General features: G+C 45.1%; 1 protein-coding gene and 1 pseudogene across 2 annotated transcripts in view; one reads left to right on the top strand and one right to left on the bottom strand.

Annotated features, from left to right (window-relative positions):
- Positions 1–26,065, bottom strand: part of NKIRAS2 (NFKB inhibitor interacting Ras like 2) — a 272,510-nt gene that overhangs the window by 59,336 nt on the left and 187,109 nt on the right. The window lies entirely within an intron of this gene.
- On the top strand, positions 14,983–25,854 carry LOC310748118 (small ribosomal subunit protein uS12-like; annotated as a pseudogene). The gene is made up of 3 exons (XR_014552314.1): positions 14,983–15,837; positions 16,622–16,723; positions 25,391–25,854. The product of XR_014552314.1 is annotated as a small ribosomal subunit protein uS12-like (transcript).

Here is a 26,065-nt window from a genome sequence, read left to right as displayed (position 1 = left end):
AAGGGACCCTGAGGGTCATCTAGTCCAACCCCCTGGAATGCAGGAATCTCAACTAAAGCATCCATGACAGATGGCCAACCAACCTCTGCTTAGAAACCTCCCAAGTGTCATGAACTGGCAGGATTACACAGAGGAGGAAGAGGATCCTGTCAAGGAGTGTAGCCAGCACTGGGACAAGCAGGGGATGGGGAAGGAAGTACAGGGTGACAGAGGATGGCGCGGGGGTGGGGGTCAGGGCACAGGAACCAGAGCAGCAGGATCCAGAGCCAGAGGGGCCCCTGTCTCCAACATGGTGGGCTCTGAAGCATAGGAAGCAGCAAGAGGAGTGCTCTAGGAAGCTGAGGCAAGCAAGGGCCCACAGCCCAGCTCACTAGCTGGCCAGGTGGAGCTCACTAGCTCTGGGAGGAAGTGTGTGATTCCTCAGCTGGAGAAGGCTTGGAACAGGTGAGAATCACATGCCTCATCAAGCCCAGGTGCTGCACTCAGCATGCAAAGTGCAAAAGGGAAGCAGAGGTGCTATGTCTGTTTAATTGGCTTGGATGTTCCTGGACCTCTGCAGGGCTGTGCTTTGGGTTTGACTGGACCATATCCTGTTGGACTTCAGACTTGGCCTACTTGGATTGAACCTGGCCTGTGTTTCCTGACCTTTTGGATTTTCGACTTTCCTTGTGTGGATTGATTCCTGGTCTTTGAACTTTGGACTTGACCTACTGACTTGCCACCAGGTAGGCCAGGGGTTCGGGACACCACAGCCTCCTGAGGGAGTCTGTTCCACTGTCCGAAAGTTCTTTCTGATGTTTAGCTGGAATCTTCTTTAAGCCATTGGTTTGAGTCCTACCCTCCAGAGCAGGAGAAAACAAGCTTGCTCCATCTTCCCATGAGACAGCCCCTGAGATATTTGAAAATGGCTATCATATCTCCTCTCAGTCGCCTCATTTCCAAGTGAAACATACCCAGCTCTCTCAACATGGAGACTTCTGCTTGCTTCCTTGGGCATTGGACCCATAGTCTCAGTATTAGTTGCATCTCCCTCTGATCCAACACCTCTTTCAGCTAAACCATTAACTTGTGGGTAGCATGGGCTGGTAATCATGTGAACAAATTCCTGTTCTCATGCAAACTTTGGGAATTCTGAAATTTGTCTGAAATTAATTCATTGCATGTGTTGTACCTGAAAATTTAACCTTGGTTGCCTTGAAGAAGTGGTTGCAATAGTTGCAAGCAAGTACTGTGTGCCATGACTGAACATCCTCTGCTGCTACAGATCCATTGCTAGAACTTGGCAGGTCCTGTTGGGTGACATCTGGATTTGTCATGCGCACTTTGTGGTTCTGTATTTGCTACTTTACACAGATGCTATACTACAATATCTTCTGTCTTTGCATTCAGACTGGGTCAATACATCCTTTGCCTGATGTTTCTGGAGAACTGCTCCAAGATGTCCTTCATTAATCGTTTGCAGGATACCTTTGTGCATCTCCTGGAATTGCCTGTCTACTCTTCTTTGAGCATCATGCCATTTTCTACAGCTCTGTCATTCTGAAAGTCCTTGACTGGCTTGGGAGCCTGTTTGTGCATGGGCTGTCCTGTCCTTATGCTTTCCCTTTGGAGAGTTAATGAACCAGCACTGTTTGTTGTCTGCTATTTAAACTGCCGTGCTTGCGGATGCAGGTAAGCATCATAGGAACATGTGTACCTGTTTTTCCATGACTTCCTCCCCTTTCATTTATTGCGTATCTGCCGAGTGTTAAGGCAAGAGGTCTATCATTGGGATTTCTTTTCTGGATTTTGTATTTGATGAATAAGGCGGTATTTTTGCAGGTTCAGTATCTTAAATCAATGTCGTATGAGGATGTCAGTGCTCAGAGGAGAGAAATATTTAGTATGTTCTTGAGTAGTTTGTGAGCCATTTTCACTGCTACCAGCTGCCCATGGAGGTACACTAGTGAAATTCTTGACGCCCTGCTACAATGGCAGATAATTATTTCTTTTGCTTGAAAAACACTTGATACAGTGGTACCTTGGGTTACATACGCTTCAGGTTACATACGCTTCAGGTTACAGACTCCACTAACCCAGAAATAGTACCTCGGGTTAAGAACTTTGCTTCAGGATGAGAACAGAAATCGTGCTCTGGCGGCACGGCAGCAGCAGGAGGCCCCATTAGCTAAAGTGGTACTTCAGGTTAAGGACAGTTTCAGGTTAAGAACGGACCTCTGCAACAAATCAAGTTCTTAACCCGAGTACCACTGTATTTATTTTTCCCCACCCCTCAAGGCAGATGAACGAAAAAAGCTTCCATACTTTTCCTAGCTGAAAAGCAACATTAAGCGCTACCGTGTCTGAGTATCTGTTTTCCAATAGAAGGATAAATTTATGGAGGAAATATTTGCCATATTTCCTTCCATGAGGTTAAGGTAGCCAGCTTCTGTGCCTCCCTTTCTCTGTTGTTGTTGTTCTTAATATCGACTAGACATTTAGCGCTTCTTGGTTGTCCGTAGCCAACTTTTTCTCTGCTCCTTTCTCCAGCACTGTGACTACATTTCCTGTTCTGGTGACAATCTGATCTTCCAGCGTGCTCCTAGCCAGCCCCTTCTCTCTTTGTCTTCCTGCTCTCTGAGAAATGAATTATTAATGGTGCATTAAATGGAGGCTGGCCGGGGGCCAAGGGATGGTGCTAATCAGGAGCTAATTGAGGAAGAAATGAGATACTCTTCCCAGCCGCCCAAGCATGGGGTACGCAGTGGCCTGTTACCAAAGGTGACCGCTTCCTAATGCCTAAGCTCTGGGGAATGGCGCATAAACAGCCAGTGGGGCACCCTGAGTGCAGCTGGATAGAATGCTGCTCTGCAGCCTTCCATTATTCCTCGCCTTTCCTTCCCTCTTCCCCATCACTTGCTGTCAAGGCTTATTTGAGGCAGGGGCCGTGAAGACTTTGCCCTGGAACCTGCCATTGGTTAGAACTAAGAAATTTTCACGCCTCTGAGCAAGAGCCGAATGCCATTCCTTTTCTGCCCAACGACCAGGGTCTGTTTCCGCAGGTCAGGTGTCGGAAATGAACTATGGGGCAAGGATGCATAATGTGTCTTCCTCTTTAATAGTAATAATAATAAATTTATTATTTATACCCCACCCATCTGGCTGGGTTTCCCCAGCCACTCTGGGCGGCTCCCAACAAAATATTAAAAACACGATAAAACATCAAACATTAAAAATTTTCCTTAACATGGCTGCCTTCAGATGTCTTCTGTAAGATAGTTGTTTATTTCCTTGACATCTGATGGGAGTGCGTTTCACTAGGCGGGCGCCACTACCGAGAAGGCCCTCTGCCTGGTTCCCTGTAACCTCACTTCTCGCAGGGAGGGAACTGCCATAAGGTTCTCGGAGCTGGATCTCAGTGTCTGGGCTGAATGATGGGGGTGGAGACACTCCTTCACGTATACTGGGCCGAGGCCATTGGGGATTTAAAGGTCTGACCTGCAACACCTCTTTTTTAAGGAATTAACTACTGCATACCCTCCAAGTGTCCTGATTTTCCAGGGACGGTCCTGGAATTGCAGAAGCCATTCTGGTTTCTGATTTGACCCCAGAATGCCCCGCTTTTCCTCAACTGGACGTCCCTATTTTCATCGGAGAAAGATTGTAGGGGGATGCTATTCCTTACCTCTAAATTGTATCATTAGAGTTGCTGGGATTCCAGTCTGTCTGAAAACCACACCTTTAAGGAAAACTTTGGACAGATCCTGGCAGAAACAGATGACATATTTATTGAAGGCAAAGGGCAGAGCTAGCTGATGGCTCATCTTGGCCCTAACTCGTATCTCCCAGCTAGGCCTTGCTACATCCAGCTTCTTCATTACCTAGGTCAGCTTTTTCAAACCTGGCGCACTCTCCAGATGTTATGGACTTCCGACACTCATCTACCCCAGCTAGCTGATGGAATTTGTAGTCTAAAATTTCTGCAGGGCACCAGCTTGGGGAAGGCTGGCCTAGACCAAGAGTTGCTCAGTACCTGATTGCTCTCCGCCTTTGGGAATCTGCAGTTGCTATCTGCTGTCGCTGGCATATATCACTTAGAAATCTATCCAATGAGATCACCAGAATTCTACTATTTTTTTTCAACAAATGGACCTCTCTGCAGGGGGTAATTGATGTTCAGAGCATATCCCCTTTTTATTTATTTTTAATGTTATCCAAGGATAATCTTCCTTTTAGGTCGCTCATGCCTGATACACCCAGATTTCCATTTTAGCATCATGAGAAGAATGGAGGGAGCTACTCGAATGCCCAGTAGTGGCTGTTCAAAGTTATGATATAAAATAAAATTAGGTTTATTCTGCAGGGAAACGGTTATTTCTGGAGCAGTCGTGGAATCGGCTTGCTTGACATTTTCTTAGCCCCGAAGGCAGAGGTAACCTTCAGGAAATCAAGAGCATGTTCTTCACAGCAACAGCAAAGTTGGGGAGAGGGTTGAAAGAAAATTAGGGAGGGTGTGGATAGATTGGGTTTTGAGTTGTTTTGCTGTCTTGAAGTGAGAATGTAGCCATGCTCCACTCTCTCTTCCTCTGGGCATGTCCTTGAGAGTGTTCCTGATTGTAATCCCCTCCTCCTTCCCTGTTAACATAAAATGTGAACACTTGTTCTGTGTGGGGTTAGACGTGCTATTAGTGAGGTGACCCTCTCAGGCTGCTGATTTCGCTGTTGTGAAAGGACAGCAGATTGTCGGCGATTCAGTTTGTTAGTGTTGGATTTTTGCTGCCAGGAAAGCAAGACAGGTGCTTGGGTTTTCTGCCTCAAGGGCCAAAATAACTTGGCCAGCTTTGGGTGCACCGTGATCTACGCATGTGCATGTTGTTTTCTGCTCCACCTCGGGCAAGAAAATGTCATGGGAATTGGGATAGGCTTGGGGAAGAGGAGCTGCAATTCAGAAAACATGAGGAGAAGATCGGAGGGACAACCCAATTTTCTCAGTCCACGTTTCTCATTAAAATGAAGTTACTGGAATTCTGCCATTCGAGGCAGGAAATTGCCTGTACTTTCCATTGGGTAGACCCTGACACAGGACCAATCAGAATGGAGACCCAGTGTCAGTGCATGGGTCTTGCAAGTGTCATACAAGACTAGACCCACCAAATTAGGACATCTATCTACGCAGGGCTTGATTTATATTAAGACCTTGCTAGTCCCCAAAAAACAGAGCCATGGCCTAAAATATCTGAAATATTAAACAAAGAGTTCTTCTGAAGAGCTTTTGCATTGTACAGGGCTTTCGACAATACTGCTGGATGATTCAGTCCTGTAAAATTCAAAAACTTGCATGTCCAACAGAAAGCCATCTCATCAATCTGGCTTACTTCTCTACTAGGGATGTGCAAATCTGTCAATGTTGGTTTATAACTTTTCCAGTCTTCAATTATCCACATCAGTTTGCATTTTTATTTAGGAAATGCCTCATGAAAACTCAGCAGCATTTTAGTGTGAATTTCATCATTTTTTGCAGGCGACATATTTATTTGCTGAGGAATTTTCCCCAGGGTGTTATTTTTTATCCTTATATGTTATTTTCAGTAATGTATTCATTGCCATGTATGCATTACTTGGCCAGAGAATGCGTTGCAACATTCAGAGGAGTGTGAATTAGATAGGTTTGCATTTGAATGCAAATTGATGCAAATTTCTGCCCCATTGCCGCTACCCTGCACACCGCAAGTATCCACTGGGGAGCTGACCAGATGTTGGGCTCCAGTTGCCATGAGCCCTCGGCCTGCATGGCCCTGTGGCAAGGGATTATGGGAGCTGGAATCCAGCAACATCATTGGCTGCCCTTGTTCTACTCCATCTTAAAACCTCTCTTGCTGAAATAGAGTCGCAAAGTGATTTCATGCTCTTTATTCAGCTCATAGTGGTGAGGAGGAATGAATGAATGTCCCCTCAAAGTATCTGCTTTATATACATTATTTACACAATGGGCTGCACATGATTGGCTAATTCCGGAATTCTACTGTAAGCCAATCAGGTTGTGGATTCACTTCTATCTGGAGCATGATTGGGTGGTTCCTGCCAACCAATCATACTGCTGCATTGTTCTAGGACCAATCAGACTGCTGCCTTTTGGATCCTATTGTTCTAGGACCAATCAGACTGCTGCAGTTTGGATCCTATTCAACTCAGTACATAACACTTGCTAATATGTGCATGGAGTTAATTTTCTTTAAAAAGTTGCAGCAAACTGTGACCTGGAATGAGGCAGCGGAAGGAAGGAAAGAACAGCCACCCCAAAATAAGTTTGTAGTTTCTCAGTCAGCATGCCTGATCGGATTGGGAAGGATAGGAATAGAGGTCAGCTGTAATGAAGTCTTCTGGCATTATTGATTGTATCAGAGGGAAGCTAAGCTTTTCTCCTCGCTGCACCATTCTGATAACAGCTTTGCTGAGAAGAAAATAAAAGGTACCAGAGAGGTTTGGAACATGGAGGGAAGGAAAGCAGGCATTTGTGGAAGAGATCCCCGGAGTATACCCACACCGCTTGCCTATTAGAGGCCTTCCTTGTAAACAATCCTAATTCTGTGTAAAGGGACCAGAAATTCCTCATTCCTGTTTGTTTATATATTGGTTGTGGGGATGGGACTGAGACTAAGGCATTGGGAATAAAGATCTGTGAAACAGGAAATCGTGCAAAACTCTGAAAGCTGCCCTCACTGACTACTGGAAGCCACACCCCTGACATTCATATCCTCCAACAGTTCTCCGATGAAAAGAGGGATGTCCTATTCCATAATAACAATATTAATAATAATAATAATAATAATACCCTGCCCATCGGGCTGGGTTGCCCCAGCCACTCTGGGCGGCTTCCAACATGTATATAAAACATTAAACATTCGAAAACTTCCCTATCCAAGGTTGCCTTCAGATGTCTTCTAAAGGTTGTACAGTGGTACCTCAGGTTACATATGCTTCAGGTTACATACGCTTCAGGTTACATACGCTTCAGGTTACAGACTCCGCTAACCAAGAAATAGTGCTTCAGGTTAAGAACTTTGCTTCAGGATGAGAACAGAAATTGTGCTCCGGCGGCGTGGCAGCAGCAGCAGGAGGCCCCATTAGCTAAAGTGGTGCTTCAGGTTAAGAACAGTTTCAGGTTAAGAATGGACCTCTGGAACGGATTAAGTACTTAACCCGAGGTAGCACTGTATAGTTATTTAACTCCTTGGCTCGGGGAGTCACATATCTCCATGTTGTTGTTGTTTAGTCGTTTAGTCGTGTCCGGCTCTTTGTGACCCCATGGACCAGAGCACGCCAGGCACTCCTGTCTTCCACTGCCTCCCACAGTTTCCTTACTCTCCAACAAAAATAGGGGAAAGCGGAACATTCCGGGATCAAATCAGAAACCAGGACTGCTTTTGTAAATCCAGGACTATCCCTGGAAAATAGGGACACTCGGAGGGTCTGGACATTTTGGCCAACAGTAAGTTGGAGTGGAGCCAGACATTTTGCCCGTGACTTCGGTTTTCGAATCCTCAGCACGTGTGCTGCAAACAATGAGGACTTAGAAAACTATCTTTTCTGTTTCCATAAATGTTTAAATCCTGTGGCAGCAATATCCCAACCACTGGAGGCTGGCCTGTTAGGGCAAAGAGGGTGCTGCTCCACCCCACCCCCCTTGTCTGTGAGCCCTGACGCATCTGCCATTTTGCTTGCATATAATTCAAGGAAGGACACTGACTGGAATCTTCTTGCTGCTTCTTCATCTCGGGGTTGCCATTAACAAGGAGGAAGAGGAGGATGAAATTAGACTTAGTTGTCTCTGTCTTGTCATTGGTTCCGGCTCTACTAACGGTTGGCCTTCCTCTAACCCCTGGTTGGCAGGGCTTACCTGTGCCTCCTCCCCCCCCCCCATATTTTATTCAAGTTGGCACCCCTGGGCAGCTGGATGAGTGGGCAGAAGCAGCAGCAATTTGTTGAAATTGGGCAGCTCAGTTGAGCGAACTTTGAGGAGAGATGGTCAGGGTGGCTCTGGAAATCTCAGACCCCACTTGCCCTGTGTGTCAGGTGTGCGTGCAGGAGCCAGGCCCTGTGACCAATAGGACTCGGCAGGACTGGGGCCTTCCTAAGTTTGTTCTGAAGAGGCAAGGCGCGGCCTCACAGGTGAGGCTGATTGGTAACTCACAGCCCCTGGTGGCAAGAGCTGGGAAGGGATATAAGGTCAGCATTTTCCCTTCGGCTCTTTGCCACAGCAACACGTTCCCTGCCTTGCTGCGTTTGACTCCTTGCTTCTTGATCCTCAGACCCCTGACTTCGTGACTCCCTGCTTCTTGATCCTCGGACCCCTGACTTCGTGACTCCCTGCTTCTTGATCCTCGGACCCCTGACTTCGTGACTCCTTGCTTCTTGATCCTCGGACCCCTGACATCGTGACTCCTTGCTTCTTGATCCTCTTGACTCCCAGCTCTCTGACTATTATGTACTGAAGTTCTCACCCTGGGCCAGCAGGGGGATACTGTAGATAGTTTTCACTCTGGTCCACATATGCAAATAAGGGATTGAAAGTGACGTTCAGTGATTGGCTAGTTACAGAAAATGGTTACTGTGCGTTCTAGTGGAGCTCTATATAAGCAGGCTGGCTGAACCCTTCAGTTCAGTTCAGTTCTGTTCTGGCCTGTGAATAAACAAGAGCTGTTTGAAGAATCGCTGTGTCGTCTGATATGTTCACCCACAACTTAACACTGACCCTCGGACTCTTGGCTTTCTGACTCCCGGCTTCTGGACTCCTGTTCCTGCCCCCACCCCACCATCTTGCCCCCGGGCCCAACGTCCCCAGCCGGGACTTCGATTGCCCGTGAACCGGACCGTGACACTGTGTATGCTAGTTGTTTAATTTGGCAAGCCCGAGATGCTAGACATTCTTGAACGGAGGCCTGCCTCAGTTCACACTTGAGATGTGAACTGTTTTAACAGGGAATCTCTGTCCTCAGGGAGAGGTTAAGGAATCTCTGGTACTCAATTTCCAGCACCCTCACCACATCACAAGTCCCAGGATTATGTGGGGGCAGCCGTGAGAGTTACAAGCTGGTATCAAAGTGATATTTTGTGTGTGTGTAACTAAGCCAAATGAATTCATGAGACTTAAGAAACCATTTTTAATTATCCACCTTCAAAGCAGAGCTTCAAAAGGAAAACGGGTGGGTGGCGGGGAAGAAAGTAGGCTGGATTTTAAATATGCCTGAATTCTTCCTTTCAGTCCTGTAGCCTAGACTTCTTGACCAGACTTCCTCAATCTCCTGAGTCACTAGCATTAGTAGGTTTCTTTCTGTCAAATAAGGTACTTGGCAGTTGGATCACAGAAAGAGAAGTGTCCCCAAGCGTGTTGCCTTAACCTGAATTGGTCCCTCCTTCAGAAGCTATGCAAGAACTCCTCTAAGCCAGTTAGCAGGCCAGCAGAACATGAGATTTACATGAGAGTCTGTGTAAATAAGGAGTTCATACAGGAGATCCATCAGGTAAAATCGGTCATGGGAGCAAATTGGACAGCAAAAAGTGCAGACCCTCCAAGTGTCCCTATTTTCCAGGTACGTCCCCGATTTAGAGAAGCCATCCCAGTTTCTGATTTGATCCTAGAATGTCGTGTTTTTCCTTCGTTGTTGTTTGTTGGTTAGGCGTGTCCAACTCTTTGTGACCCCATGGACCAGAGCATGCCAGGCACGCCTGTCTTCCACTGCCTCCCACACTTTGGTCAAACTCATGCTGGTAGCTTCGAGAACACTGTCCAGCCATCTTGTCCTCTGTCATCCCCTTCTCCTTGTGCCCTCAATCTTTCCCAACATCAGGGTCTTTTCCAGGGACTCTTCTCTTCTCATGAAGTGGCCAAAGTATTGGAGACTTAGCTTCAGGATTTGTCCTTCCAGTGAGGACTCAGGGCTGATTTCCTTAATAAGTTTGATCTTCTTGCAGTCCATGGGACTCTAGTACCTTAATTCAAAAGCATCAATTCTTTGGCAGTCAGCCTTCTTTATGTTCCAGCTCTCACTTCCATACATCACTACTGGGAAAACCATAGCTTTAACTATATGGACCTTAGTCGGCAAGGTGATGTCTCTGCTTTTTAAGGTGCTGTCTAGGTTTGTCACTGCTTTTCTCCCAAGAAGCAGGCGTCTTTTAATTTCTTGACTGCTGTCACCATCTGCAGTGATCATGGAGCCCAAGAAAGTAAAATCTCTCACTGCCTCCATTTCTTCCCCTTCTATTTGCCAGGAGGTGATGGGACCAGTGGCCATGATCTTAGTTTCTTTGATGTTGAGCTTCAGACCATATTTTGTGCTCTCCTCTTTTACCCTCATTAAGAAGTTCTTTAATTCCTCCTCACTTTCTGCCATCAAAGTTGTGTCATCTGCATATCTGAGGTTGCTGATATTTCTTCCAGCAATCTTAATTTTGGCTTGGAATTCATCCAGTCCAGTCTTTCGCACGATGAATTCTGCATATAAGTTAAATAAACAGGGAGACAATTTCCACTAATAACAGAATAATTAAGCTTTGGGGCTCAGTGCAAGATGGAAACCTCCAGAATTTGCTTTGGAAGTAGTTCTCAGGACTCTAATCAAAGATACCTAGGCAATAATTCAATTCTTGGAATGGGCTTTATTTGCGACTGCAAGCGGCTTAAACAGTACACCCGAGCATGTGCAGAGTGCATGTTTGTTATTGTGTAATCTCCAACTTTTTAGAGGGCTTTAATTCCTGCAGTTACGATTCTTTCTCTTTTTCTTGCATACTCTGCAGTGTGTGTGAGAGAGAAAGAGAGAGAGGGAGAGAGAGGGAGAGGGAGGGAGGGAGGTTGCTTGCATAAATATTTATACAGCTGATGTACTTTCAAACGTAAAGTTTTATCTGGAAATTTCATTTCGGCGATAAGTGTAGATAATTTATTTATAATTAATGGAGACCTCAAGTCCCATCTTAGCACAGCCTCTGAGCTTTCATCTATAATTGGGACGTACAGCCGCCTTCCAGAATCCAGCTTTCCTTATCGGCTCTCTTCTTAGTTTTTCTTTACCCATTCAACAAATGAACATGCTTCCATTTACCTTTGCATCAGAGGTGCTGCGAAAGCCTTTGAAATTGCTCGTTGTGTAGGGAAACGAGTCCTGGAAATGTTGGGGGAGGGGGTTCTTTCCTTTTTAAAAACAAACAAACAGATTTTGTAAACCCACGCAACCTTTCTCGCTGACACTTTCCTCAATACGTGTCCTCTCTGCAATATAGCATGAAGAAATGGGTCACTCACATTCATGCACTGGCGATGGAGGAGCCTCACCTTGTGGATTAGTCTGAGCAGACTTGGGAAGGGGAGGGTGAAGCCTGATCAGTGCTGGATTTATGTATAAGCTTTAGCTTAGGGTCCCACTCTCTTGGGGGGGGGCAAAAAATGTAAAGGAAAACAAACTGGATATACATTTCCAAAATATAAGATAAAAAACAAATAAAATAAAGCCTACATAGAGCAACAGTGTTTTGTCTTGTGTAGGCTCCTCTAAGTAATGGGCCCCGCCTGCTGGCCTGCTCCCTATACTATCACACGTTTGCTCATTTCTATATATTGGGTGCCTGCATTCTGCATGTGCCAATGGCTTTAGATACCTATTAGGTCCGTAAATTACCATATAGCATATATTCAACACAAAACAGCAACAATTTGTTGTTGGCAAAGGACAGCTGGACATAGAAAGGGCCCCATTACCTTTAGTAGCTTAGGGCCTCATCAAACCTAAATCCGGCCCTGAGCCTAATAGACCTGGAGGTGGGGAATGAATAGCAAAAAACACTGCAGGCAGGCAGAAAATAGCCGTCACTCTTTGCTCCTAGCGATGCTCCCTGAGATTTACCTCAGTTTGACTAGAGTCCCTGAAGAGGGAGCTCAAACTCTGAGACCAGGCAACTGTAGCAGATGGATAGACCCTTAGCACTCACTGCCCCAGACCTGGCCTATACAGAAGACCTCACAGAAGCTAGTGTTGCATGTCCTGATGAGGATCTCCCAACAGAATATTAAAAGCACGATAAAACATCAAACATTAAAAAAACTTACCTAAACAGGGCTGCCTACAGGTGTCTTCTAGAAGTCAGATAGTTTTTTATTTCCTTGACAACTGATGGGAGGGCGTTCCATGGGGTGGGTGCCACTACCGGGTAGGCCCTCTGCCTGGTTCCCTGTAACCTCACTGCCTCTGTATGTGTATAATAAAATAAAATTAGTGACGGTACTTTTTTTTGGGATTTTCCTTTGGCCACTGTTATTTTTTGCGTGTCCCCTTTCCAACCCTTGCCAAAAAACCGCAGTTTGGATTACCAATGTTCTGTATTTGCACCATTTAAGTTAATTGGGCAGCTGTCAACATAATCTTATTGGGGGGTTGTTATTTTTTACTCCTGAGTTCTTTGTTTTGTTCCTCACATAAACATTAAGAGAGCTAAGAGGTAGGTGTCATTTTTTCTTTTCAAGAATATATTTGTCATCGGGCATGTACCTTTATCATTACAACCTCTCCAACATAGTGTTTGCATTTTATCTCGTATAAAATAACAGGTATGTTTATAACCATCTAGGCAGAGGTTTTGTTTTCTCTGACGTGGGCTGAAACGGCAGTTTTCTCGTCCCGTATTGGTTGCATCAGTTGTGCTATTTAGGGAAGATCACATATTTTTTTGAGGCCCTTGGTTGTGTTTTGGAAGGTTGTTGGTTTTTTGTGTGTTTTTTAACTGCTCTTGTCACCTTCTAGAAGCTTTCCTGAATACTAATGGCACATCCCTGGCCTTGCTTTCCCTGGTACGTTTGCCTCAAGGAAAGAGAAAGTGATTGTCTGCTTTTGTCAAAATTTTCCCCAGGGCCATCCATTACCTAGCAAAGGCCCTGAGACTAGTTTGAAGGTGACTGCCACATGCATTGTGTCCCCATGACTTTCATTAAAAATAAATAAATCAGCCTGTACCAAACAGCTCAGGAAAACTGAGGGGCATTGTAATAAGACAAGCGTCAAACATGTGAAAGTATTTGCGCTTATCTGAGACGTGTAGGACGACATTACACATCGGTTTCTAAGTGATGGTGGCCTCATAGACTATTTAGTCTCACAGGAGTGTCAGCTTTTGGTGAACTGGTTGTGGGGCTTTTTTTCATGCGGAACATGCCGGAACCTCTCAGGTGGGCGCCATTGCTATTCTAAGAGAACCAGGGAGATGTTCATAGTGAGTTCTGGCACCTCTTTTTCCAGAAAAATAACACTAGGCAGAATCACTAGGGTTGTCAGGTGCTGTAGTGTGAGCCTCTCCTCATTACTACACGTTTTTAATTTTGCTGTTATCCTGACTAAGAAATCTGCTTAGGGTCAAAGTGTGCTAATCCTTAACTCTCGGCTGTCTGTGTCATGCCTTTATTTTATTTTCATTCTCCTTGAACTCTACTGAGCTTTCTAACCAAGTATGTTCAGGCCAGTAGCCCTTGTAATTCTTTGGTTCAGAAGACAATAGTCTAACCTAAATGTGCAATTTCCTCAAAAAGGATATTGTAGAGTTGGGAAAGGGCAACTGGAATGATCAAGGGTCACAGGGGTCAGCAAACTTTTTCAGCAGGGGGCCGGTCCACTGTCCCTCAGACCTTGTGGGGGGCCGGACTATATTTGGAAGGGGGAAAAAATGAACCAATTCCTATGCCCCACAAATAACCCAGAGATGCATTTTAAATAAAAGCACACATTCTAGTCATGTAAAAACACGCTGATTCCCAGACCATCTGCGGGCCGGATTTAGAAGGCGATTGGGCCGAATCCAGCCCCTGGGTCTTAGTTTGCCTACCCATGGTCTGGAGCAACTCCCCTAGGAGGAAAGCTTATGAGAAATTGGGGGGGGCACTTTTTTCTATCTACTTTCTTCATGCTTTGCATGATTTAAAAAACCCAGACCCTCCAAGTGTCCCTGTTTTCCAGCTACAGTCCTGGATTTACAGAAGCCGTCCCAGTTTCTGATTTGATCCCAGAATGTCCCGCTTTTCTTCAGGACGTCCCTGGTTTCATCAGAGAAATGTTGGAGGGTATGGAATTAAGTGACACCCCCCCCCCGAGCCAATGAGATAAGTAACTGTACAACCTTTAGAAGACATCTGAAGGCAGCCCTGTATTGGGAAGTTTTAAAATATTTGATGTTTTATTATGTTTTTATTTACGTTGGGAGTCGCCCAGAGTGGCTGGTGCAACCCAGTTACATGGGTGGGGTATAAATAGTAAAATTGTTGTTGTTGTTATGGAATAGGACGTCCCTATTTTCTTTAGAGAAATGTTGGAGGGTATGTAAACCTCTATCATAGGCATCCCCAAACTCTGCCCTCCAGATGTTTTGGGACTACAATTCCCATCATCCCTGACCACTGGTCCTGTTAGTTAGGGATGTTGGGAGTTGTAGTCTCAAAACATCTGGAGGGCAGAGTTTGGGGGTGCCTGCTCTATCATGTCCCCTCTTCCTTGCCATTTTTGTTTTTCTAAACTCCAGATTCTAAACTCACTCTTTTTTTTTTTTGGTATGGAATTGCTCGTATGCTTCCATCGTGTGGTCGCTTTTAGAGACAGTACGTAATGTAAGCCACATTCACTTTGCAGTTAAGCAGACGTGTGTACATTTGAGGCAGCTGTTGCACATGGCAGCTATGTGAATAGGGGTTGCAGGCTCAGGGAAGCCAGACATGTAATGTTCATTGGGTGAAGACACTCTGGTTTACAGTAACATGCAAATATGACTTGAAGCACAGCATGGGGAAACGACTTTGTTGCATTTGGGGTCGCTAAAAGGTATATAAAGTGCTATAGGCACACATGACTGAATTCTTCCCTCCTACATACAAAGGTTTCTACCAACCATCCAAAGCTAGCATGACAGGAAGAAAGACTAGGTTAGAATCCTTATCCTTGACATCTGGATTTCTCCATGCAGGGATTTTTATTATTTTTGGTATGGAGGCGGGTTCAGCTGCACAAGCTACAACCCAGTGTGAAATGGCACAGCCTCAACAAGGATTTCCCACCTCAGTGAAAAGCAGGCTTTGGTGTGTAACTACTTAACTCATCCCCAACAACAAGGCCTAGGTACACACTGATTGCATTTGATCACACTTATCCTGTGTCAGTTTTGCCTCTTCCTACTTCTGCTTCCATCAAAGCTTAGGTTGGAAGTTCCTCAGGTGTCTTTCTTTTGTGTTACTCAGCAGTGGATCATGTACATTGATCAGTGTATAGATAAACAATCCTAGTATACACTAGGCATCTATATCAAATCCTACGCTAGTGTAAGTAACTGCCTTACAAATCACCTGCCTTGGGAAACTGTGCTTCGGGGATGGCAAAAGCAGCTAGACGACTTGCGCTTTCATGAAAACAAACACCCACACAAACCACAGGGTTAGCGGAAGCAATTGGTTTGTCTCCAACGTGTGGGTGAGTAATTGTGGATTTGAAGGTTTGCTCATTCAGAGCCTTGATGCCCATAGCAACAACAGCCTCCAAGTTCAACTCTTCCCCTCAGAACCATCAGTAGAGGCTTCCTGTGGTCAGCTGATGAGTGTGTCTTAGGTGGTTGCAAATATAATGTCAGAAAGACAAGATCTCGGTGGCTTCCACCATCTGTGGAACTCTGTTGGGTAAAGAAGGGACATAAGTAAAATCACACAGCCATTCAGTATTCAGGGGGAAATATACATATCTCCATTGCTGGACCGCTAAAGCAAAATGCCTTTAGTAGATAGCAGCCATTTAGTGACTTTCTCGGAAAGCTCTAACTTCAAGCAGCGTTTTCCAGGTAAAAGCACTTAATCCAGGAGAAAGAAGTGAGTGCAGACCCGCCAAGGGTCCCTATTTTCTAGGGACAGTCCCAGATTTACATAAGTTGTCCTGTTTTCTGGTTTGATACTGTAATGTCCTGCTTTTCCTCAGTAAAGGTAAAGGGACCCCTGACCATTACTTCCAGTCGTGACTGACTCTGGGGTTGTGGTGCTCATCTCGCTTTATTGGCCGAGGGAGCCGGCGTACAGTTTCCAGGTCATGTGGCCAGCATGACTAAGCCACTTCTGGAGAACCAGAGCAGCACAGGGAGACGCCGTTTACCTTCCCACCGGAGCGGTACCTATTTATCTACTTGCACTTTGACGTGCTTTCGAACTGCTAGGTTGGCAGGAGCAGGGACCAAGCAACAGGAGCTCACCCCGTCGCGGGGATTCGAACTGCCAAATACCTGCGATGCCGAATCCCCTTCTGATTGGCAAGCCCTAGGCTCTGTGGTTTAACCCACAGCGCCACCCATGTCCCTTTTCCTCAATACGCCATCCCTATTTTCATCAGAGAAAGGTTGGAAGGTTTGGTAAGAGATGTCCCTATCTTGCTCTGTGGACTTGTAATGTTGTACTTTTTTATTTTTCAATAAAGAATATAAAACACCCCCCCAAAAAAAGCAAAAGAAAAAAGATGGTAAAAGAATCATTTTACTCATTCAAAACTATGATTCATGTGCAGATCTATGGAGATTTAACCGGGTAGTATAGTGAAGTTAAACGTACAATTAATTGACTAACCATTTCCTCTAACAGGGTAACGGCCCAGTTTATGACTGATCTCTTAACCATCACCATCTCGAAGGAAAGATGAAGTTCCTGCAGTCCTTTACGCCAGACGCCGTGTGGCATACTGAAGTGAGTTTTTCTCATCCAGGTATCGATCGACTGCCCCTTTGCACAATAGTTACCAATGCATCTGGTTCAGAGCTGTGATTACGGCACTGCTACAGACAAGCTGTTTGGTGGCGCTTATTGAGTCCGCTAAACGCGATTGGGAGGGGGGATTTGCTGTCTCCCTTACCTGCTGCCTTGAACGTGCGGGTGTCCCCAGCTTCCCCTCTGGTTAATCTGGTCGTGATGAGTTTATATTGCTTTCCGATCTCCACGGAAATTGCAAAGGTCATTAAGTCCCCGACAACGTTCACTTTCACTGAAGCATATGACTCAATGAGCAATTAGAGGCTTAGTGGCAGCGAGAGCAGCTGACTTTAGCTCCTTGGCAATGTCCAGGCACCCAGTGCTAGAGGGAAGAGAGACCAAAGGGAATGGATCGCTGCCTGGTGAGAGATTTCATTGGGAAGAGAAAAAGACACAGCTAAGCTTTTTTTCTGGCAGTGCGGTGGGAAAGTGATGGGAAAAACATTTATTGGCTTCATTTGTATGTGTCAGCCTGCTCTCAAAGGCACAGGGCTGCATTTTTAGCTATATACCAAATCTCCAGGGACTATTGACAAGCAGGTACAATAGCTGCTTCACAAGGTGTGAGGGTTTTGTGTGTGTGTGTGTGTGTGTGTGTGTGTGTGTGTTTTGGGGTTTTTTTTGAGTAATTAAGAAGTTAAAACTGTTGGACTCGCCATTCTTTTCTGAGCAATGGCAGGCCTTGCCAGGGATGCCAACTTGAATCAAATATTGGGGGGGGGGGTAGGTAAGCCCTACCCTGAATAACCAATCACAAGTCGCGGCACACGCAAACCATTTGAATGGCAACACCCACCAACTTTGGGGGGCGGCCATCTCAAATATTTTATTGGGGAGTTGGCTCCTATGGTGCTTGCTTACCCCGTGTTTGGTTTCCTTTCAAAAACAGCAAGTGGAGGCTTTTCAGTGTTTTGTAGTAGTCAATTTATTGGTAAACATACAGTTTGAACATAGGCAGTCTCGGGGCTTTTTTCCCCAGCTGGAACTCAGTTCTGGCACCTCTCAGGTGGGCGCCATTGCCATTCTAAGAGAACGACGGAGGCGTTTATGGTGAGTTCTGGCACCTCTTTTTCTAGAAAAATAGCACTGGGTGGACACAAAGCTTTCAATACTCCAAAAAGACAGCCAAAGTCCATTGCTCCTGCATCAGATCTCTGGGGAAACAGCTAGTACCTGAAGACACTTACAGAGCTCTAGCTCCGTCGCTTTCCCTGTGCCTGTCTCCATATCTAATCACAAACTGCATCACTTTTCTTCAGACAGCAGACACTAGGATTTCTTCAGCCTTAGCTGGGTGTGGGGAAGGTGTGGCCTCTTCTGTGAATAGTTGTTGTTTTTTCCCTTTCTACACAGAACATTCCCCCTAAATGGCCCTCTATTTGAGAAGCAACTGTGTCTAAACATCTAGTTACCATGGCAACATAACACCTGTAGTTTACCTAACAAAAGGATATGCTTATCCGGACTCTTTGACCAACCGTTAAGCTGTCCCTGAGCCCCATTAAATTTTTGTTGTCCAACCTCCAAATGGGCAATAGTGCTTTGGTCTTGCAAGGCTACAACTTCAGCTATGGCAGAGGAATGGTGTGAAAATGTGCTGAAATCTGCAGCGATGAAACATGCAGCGCTCCATAGGAGTGGCACACCACTTGTTGGAATGCAGTTTGGTGTTAGGCACTTGAGTCTGGAGGCTCAAGGCACAGAAACTATTAGGATTCCAGGGAGAGAAGGATTAGAACTGTTCCCATGTGTGCTGTGAGGCCAATCTGTGCAAAGTGCTCTTTCCCAACAGCAAAATTGTCCTTTGCGAGCTCTAAGTGTGCATGAGCTAGATAGCAGGGTACATCCTGTCATTTTAAAAAATATAATATTATAATATAATATAATATAATATAATATAATATAATATAATAATATAATATAATATAATATAATATAATATAATATAATATAATATAATATAATATAATATATTGTATTAGTTTTTATTAAAGATTTTATTGAGTAACAATAGAACACAGAACTTGTTTTCAAGTCAGAGTCATTCAAACTACAGTCGTACCTTGGAAGTCAAACGGAATCTGTCCCGGAAGTCCGTTTGACTTCCAAAACATTCTGAAACCAAAGCACGGCTTCCGATTGGCTGCAGGAGCGTCCTGAGGCCAATCGGAAGCCACGCCAGATGTTCGGCTTCTGAAAATCATTCGAAAATCAGAACACTCACTTCTGGGTTTTGATTGTTTGGGAGCCAATTTGTTCGGGAGCCAAGGCGTTGGGATCCAAGGTACGACTGTAGTTAAGTCATATTCAGAGTGAGGCATTACTGTTATAGGGTGTTATGTACTGAAGTTCTCACCCTGGGCCAGCAGGGGGATACTGTAGATAGTTATGCAAATAAGGGATCAAAAGTGCCGTTCAGTGATTGGATAGTTTTAGAAAATTGTTACTGTTACGTTGTACTGGAGCTCTATATAAGCAGGCTGACTGAACCCTTCAGTTCAGTTCTGTTCTGGCCTGTGAATAAACAAGAGCTGTTTGAGGAATCGCTGTGTCGTCTGATATGTTCACCCACAACTTAACATAGGCAATATAGGGTTGAGGGAAAAGAGAAGTAGGAAGAGAGAGGAAAGGAAAGGAAAGGAAAGGAAAAGAAAGGGGAAGACAGCAACATTTCTTTCCTTTACATAGTATACAGTGGTACCTTGGGTTAAGTACTTAATTCGTTCCGGAGGTCTGTTCTTAACATGAAACTGTTCTTAACCTGAAGCACCACTTTAACTAATGGGGCCTCCTGCTGCTGCCACGCCGCTGGAGCACAATTTCTGTTCTCATCCTGAAGCAAAGTTCTTAACCTGAGGTACTATTTCTGGGTTAGGGGAGTTTGTAACCTGAAGCATATGTAACCCGAGGTACCACTATATGTGCTAACTTTTCCTGCGGCAGAGAGAAGTCTATACTCAGAGGCAGAAGCTGAAGCTGGAGAGGAAGGACTTCAAGAGGCAGAGGGGAGTCAGGCTGTTGAAGAGTCAGGGGTGTCTCCTTCTGCTGCCGCAACAAGCTCTCTCTCCGTTGCTCTTCCAGTACCAGGAGAGGCATGAAGAGGGTGGAGGAGAAGTTAGCTTCATGCAGGCACAGTCTCCAAAAAATTGGGGGGAAACCATGGAGAGGAGGGGACTTAGGCAGTTGTGGGGAATCTCCATAACTGCTTCATGGGGGCAAGACCTGCCAGAGGAGAGTTGCTATGCTCATTAGGCCTAACAGTCTGGTGCAGATCCTATTTTTGCTTATGAAGAGTTACTGTATTTTTTGCTCTATAAGACACACTTTTTCCCTCCTAAAAAGTAAGGGGAAATGTGTGTGTATCTTATGGAGCGAATGCAGGCTGTGCAGCTATCCCAGAAGCCAGAACAGTGAGAGGGATCGCTGCGCAGCGCTCCCTCTTGCTGTTCTAGCTTCTGGCTTAGCCCCTCTGTCCCTTCCCCTACCTCCCGGAAAAGCCCCCAAGAGCCGCGCTCCCTTTAAAGAGCTGCGCGGAGCGTGTTTGCAGCTCTTGGGGGCTTTTCCCCAAGGAGGGAGAAGTCAGTGACGGGCTGCCCTTCTCCCTCCTCGGGGGAAAGCCTGCAAGCGCCGCACACACGCTCTGCGCGGCTCGTGAAAGGGAGCGCTGAGCAGAGCCTGGGATGCATACAGGCTCTGCTCAGCGCTCCCTTTAAATATTTTTTTTCTTGCATTCCCCCTCTAAAAACTAGGTGCGTCTTATGGTCAGGTGCGTCTTATGGAGCGAAAAATACGGTAACTCCAACTTGCTCAGTGTGATTTACTGCTGGCCTGCTCCTTGACATGGGGACTTGCAGTAGGCATGGGTGGGTTTGTGTGACTGTTGCTATTTCCTCCCATGCTAATGGGAGTATCCACAACTGATGCAGGAGTTGGCACAACTGACCTACTAGGGTGAAGTCAGACATAATAGAAGAAGAGAAGTTAGAGCAGGTTTTGAACCAGTGGGATGGGTCTCGACTACCTAAGCTGTATGACAGACTTAGGCTGTGTGTGCACAGAATTTTCAAGTGCTTTCTATGCACACAGAGTGTGGATGTTTTGTACATTGTTCACAACATGTCATCCATATCCAATGTGTATTCACTTAATGTACTTCTTTGCAATATTTGATGTGATTAATAGACTAAAAATGCAATATAAATTATCATTGCTCCATTGTGGACATCAGGAAGTGCATTGTGTACATGTCTGGGAATTTTACGCTGTTCAGCTCTCAGTCTTGCACTTTCTATCATGCATTAGCCCTCTCCCCTTTTATAGATGACATTTTAAAAACTGCAAAACTGATGTCACAGGCACCAGATGCCTTCCATAGTTGGGTCTTCCCCATTCCACCACAATGAAAAACTGCATCATTTCCCCCCCCCCTCTCTTAAAAGCTTTCCCTGGAACAGCAGTGGGTCTATTTACGAAGCTGCCGCCATCCCTTTCATAATGATATATGTGCCTATTTCCTCACTTGTGAGTCTCCAGCATGCTGATGCAGTGTGTCAAAGCAGGACAGTTTCTGGAGAAAGCTGTCTTCTGGAAGAACGAATGGCACCATTTTGGTGGGATTTGGGATCTTTAGCACCGAGTTCTGCTTTTGTTCATGCTGCTACTTTTCCAACTGGTGTCCCATAACCTTCTCTTAATCTACACACCAAACTGGAACCTAATTTAAGAAAGCCACAAACACAGCCTAACAGCCTTATCTTGGCAGGGATTTCCTTAAACAATAAAATTAACAGCTGCAAATAATTACGTGTGTGCCAGGTGGCACGAGCTACTGTTGCTAAGCTAGTATTTAAGCCTGTATGTGTTGGACACATGCTTTATTGGACATTGGGAATGACACATCTAATAAGATGAAGCCATCCTGAATATACTGTTTGGAGAAAAAGAGTGTAATAACTAACTCTTACATTATGCTGTGGCATACATATGTTTACCACCAGGGGTACATCCGGCAGGCCAGTCCTGGCCTCATGATTTACATATGTGTATGACGCATGTGTCTGCAAGGAAATATTTATCACATGCGCACTTAACGTTTTCACTTTTTTCCAACAAAAAAATACTTGTAATTTATTGATACATTTCAAACATAGAACAGTATGGAAAACTGGCAAGGAAAAACAAGGGAAACAAATTTGGATACAAACTTTTTTATTATTATTAACAAAAACACACAGCCAAAATGAAAATGGCGCTTATTCTGTTTGCAGTTTCAGACAACAGCGCTTGACAAATACATGTTTATCTTCTTTCTAAGTTAATGTTTATAAAATATCTGTATTTATAAATATGTATTCCCCTTCATTTTCATACACACAAAATGCATATATATATATATATATATATATATATATATATATATGCCTATCTTTCTATAGAAACAGTTATAAAGTATTTTAAAAGTAACGTTTTTAGGTGTACAGTGTTTTTTTTAAAATCACGTGTGAAGCAATCCAGAGGCAAAATTAGAGTTCTGATTATCACAAGTGGCATGGCTGAAGAGGCAGTACCCATTGCCTTAAAGTATGCCCTTAATTCTTTTGCCATTATCAAGATCTAAATCCGTATCAACAGTTATTCAGCTTCTAAATAAAGCTTGAATTCTGGGTCAGTCTTTGTAATTGGTTTATAGCTGTCTTCATCAACCACTGCGTGTGATTAATTTGGGAATATGGCAAAGTTAAATATCATGTTTTTTATTTTTTTAAAAAAATATAGGGACACGATCCTGCTTTTTGTACTCTTGGCATTTGAAACAGCAGGTTGGGTGCTCATTCAAAAATAGATCTTTCAAAGCAGGTGTCCCAGCTGCTGTTTGAAGCAGGACTGAAATGGTTAGACACTGTCTGTACCTAGGTAAAAAGGTAAAGGGACCCCTGACCATTAGGTCTAGTCGTGGCCGACTCTGGGGTTGCAGTGCTCATCACGTTTTATTGGCCGAGGGAGACGGCATACAGCTTCTGGGTCATGTGGCCAGCATGACTAAACCGCTTCTGGCGAACCAGAGCAGCACACGGAATGCCGTTTACCTTCCCGCCGGAGTGGTACCTATTTATCTACTTGCACTTTGATTGCTTTCAAAATGCTAGGTTGGAGGAGCAGGGACCGAGCAACGGGAGCTCACCCCGTCGCAGGGATTTGAACCACCGTCCTTCTGATCGGCAAGTCCTAGGCTCTGTGGTTTAACCTACCTACCTACCTACAAATGTCTTCGCGAGTAAACTCCTGAGCCCTACCATTTTACCCCATTTTGCATCTTTCTCCCTTAATTATTCTTGCAGTGCTCTTTCTACAGGCGGTATGTAATTGTGAAATATACTCACAAATTGATCGCCATGTCTTCTGACTCTGAAATTCAGGAAGTGGTGCTTAGCTGCTGAGGACTGGTGCTAACAGTTCAGTTCAACTGGAACTCTGCATATGTCCCAGGAGATAGAGCAAGCTTGTTTTCTCCTGCTCCAGCGGGTAGGACCTGAACCAATGGATTCAAGTTTCAAGAAAGGAGATTTTGACTAAACATCAGGAAGAACTTTCTGGCTGTAAGAGCTGTTTGACAGTGGAACAGACTCCCTTGGAAAGTAGGGGAGTCCCCTACTCATTGGAGGTTTTTAAGCAGAGGTTGGATGGTCATCTGTTATGGATGCTCCAGCTGAGATTCGTACATTGCAGGGGGTTGAACTAAATGATCCCCTGATTTTCTTCCAACTCTATAATTCTATGGTTCTAACTAAGCGCTTATTTCGGCTTTGCTTTGAGCAATGTGTGGCTGTATTTGCGAGGGAATCAGAGAAAGCGACACTGGTCACTGGACACCGGCTAAGTATCGTTCCATGGGAAGCCCTAGTGGTTCCTGCAAAATCTACTCTCCATAGTAGCAACTGTACGGAGAATTTGTTCCCACACATGTGCACAGTGAGATGGGATAACTTAAGTGCAAAAGCCTGATTAAGTTCAGGAAGCTTGCTTTCTACAACTGCACTCTCAGTCCTGTTTTGTTCAGTTTTCCACTTTGAAATATACTCAGAGTCGCAAAGTGATTTCATGCTCTTTATTCAGCTCATAGTGGTGAGGAGGAATGAGTGAAAGTCCCCTCAAGGTATCTGCTTTATATACATTATTTACACAATGGGCTGCACATGATTGGCTAATTCCGGAATTCTACTGTAAGCCAATAAGGGACGCGGGTGGCGCTGTGGGTAAAAGCCTCAGCGCCTAGGGCTTGCCGATCGAAAGGTCGGCGGTTCGAATCCCCGCGGCGGGGTGCGCTCCCGTTGCTCGGTCCCAGTGCCTGCCAACCTAGCAGTTCGAAAGCACCCTCGGGTGCAAGTAGATAAATAGGGACCGCTTACTGGCGGGAAGGTAAACGGCGTTTCCATGTGCTGCGCTGGCTCGCCAGATGCAGCTTTGTCACGCTGGCCACGTGACCTGGAAGTGTCTCCGGACAGCGCTGGCCCTCAGCCTCTTAAGTGAGATGGGCGCACAACCCTAGAGTCTGTCAAGACTGGCCCGTACGGGCAGGGGTACCTTTACCTTTACCTTACTGTAAGCCAATCAGGTTGTGGATTCACTTCTATCTGGAGCATGATTGGGTGGTTCCTGCCAACCAATCATACTGCTGCATTGTTCTAGAACCAATCAGACTGCTGCATTCTGAATCCTATTGTTCTAGGACCAATCAGACTGCTGCCTTTTGGATCCTATTGTTCTAGGACCAATCAGACTGCTGCCTTTTGGATCCTATTGTTCTAGGACCAATCAGACTGCTGCAGTTTGGATCCTATTCAACTCAGTACATAACACACTTGGAGGACTGTTCCACTTCTTTAAGCTGTCTGGAATCCTCCAGAAGTCTACACCGCTCTGACCTTGTTGATGCCTGCAGGAGCCAAACTCTTCTGCAGCTTATCTAGATCTATACCCTTGCCTCCATTCCCTACTTCTCATCCGTGCTTGTTATTCTTTGGTTGAAACTTCATGTGGAAAGCACAAGTCTGGGTTACCCAAAAAGGGAGCTTGTATCTGTTTTTGAACTTTCCGCAGAACTCAGGGGTGATTGGACTTAGCTGAAGTGACCAATGAAGGCTGCCCTATATTCTGCCACCCAATCATCACTTGAAGATGGGAGTCCCTTTCCTGAATGTTCATGCATTTTAAAGAAGACAAGCATCTTGTTATCAGACACCCACACCCCTATTTCATGCCTAGCCTTTGCTCATAACCTTCAAGACTCAGCTACATGGGTCACGTTGAAACTCAGGAAACTGCTTGTTTTTACTCTCCCCTCCTCTGGCCTGGTAATTATTAGCACCTCCTTCCTCCTTCCTATTTCTGTCTTTCTCATTTCCCTAATCTGTCTCTGAGCTTTTTTGTTAATCCAAACCCTAGTCATTTGCATTTGAGCATTTCCCCTCAATGTGCTTAAACCTCCACTGCATTTTGCCTGCTTCCCTGGCACCTCAGTTTAAGGCAACCTCTTTGCCTAAGTCTAGATCTTTATGGCCCAGTTTGGGTAGCCTGTGTCAAGTGTAACAACTAAACATGTTGCAGATCTCGGGTTCCTTCGGGTGAGCTGGCAGCAGCAGCTGGAGGAAGATGGGCAAGTGCCTTGGAATCTGGACAGCCAGGAAGCTGCACAGTCATCGCCGAGACCAGAAACGACATGACAAACAATACAAGAAGCCCATCTGGGTACTGCTTTGAAAGCCAACCCTTTTGGGGGAGCTTCCCATGCCAAAGGAATTGTCCTGGGAAAAGTTGGTGTTGAAGCCAAGCAGCCAAATTCTGCCATCAGGTAGTGTGTCCGAATTCAGCTTATCAAGAATGAAAAGAAAATAACATCCTCTGTTCCTAATGATGGTTGTCTGAACTTCACTGAGGAGAACAATGAAGTCGCTGGGTTTGGTCGAAAAGGGCTTGGTGACCTTGCCGGTGTCCGCTTCAAGATTGATAAAGTAGCCAGTGTTTCTCTGTTAGCATTGTACAAAGGCAAGAAAGAGAGACCAAGATCATAATATCTGTTATTCTGCATGCAGCTATAATAAAACTTCCCATTTGACAATTAAAAAACAAAAGCCCTCTAACCATATTGCAAACTCATATTTATAACTTTTGTTGTTTTCACTCTGCCAACGTCTGTGCTAGATTGCTGCCATGTGTTCTATGTGGGGCTGCCGTTGAAGACAGTTCGGAACATGTAGCTGATGCAGAATTCAGAGGCCATAT

The sequence above is a fragment of the Podarcis filfolensis genome (genome assembly GCF_964270895.1).
Source record: "Podarcis filfolensis genome assembly, chromosome: 13".
Taxonomy (NCBI): Eukaryota; Metazoa; Chordata; class Lepidosauria; order Squamata; family Lacertidae; genus Podarcis; species Podarcis filfolensis.
Note: the sequence above shows the minus strand (reverse complement) of the source record. Positions and strands in the feature narration are given on the sequence as shown.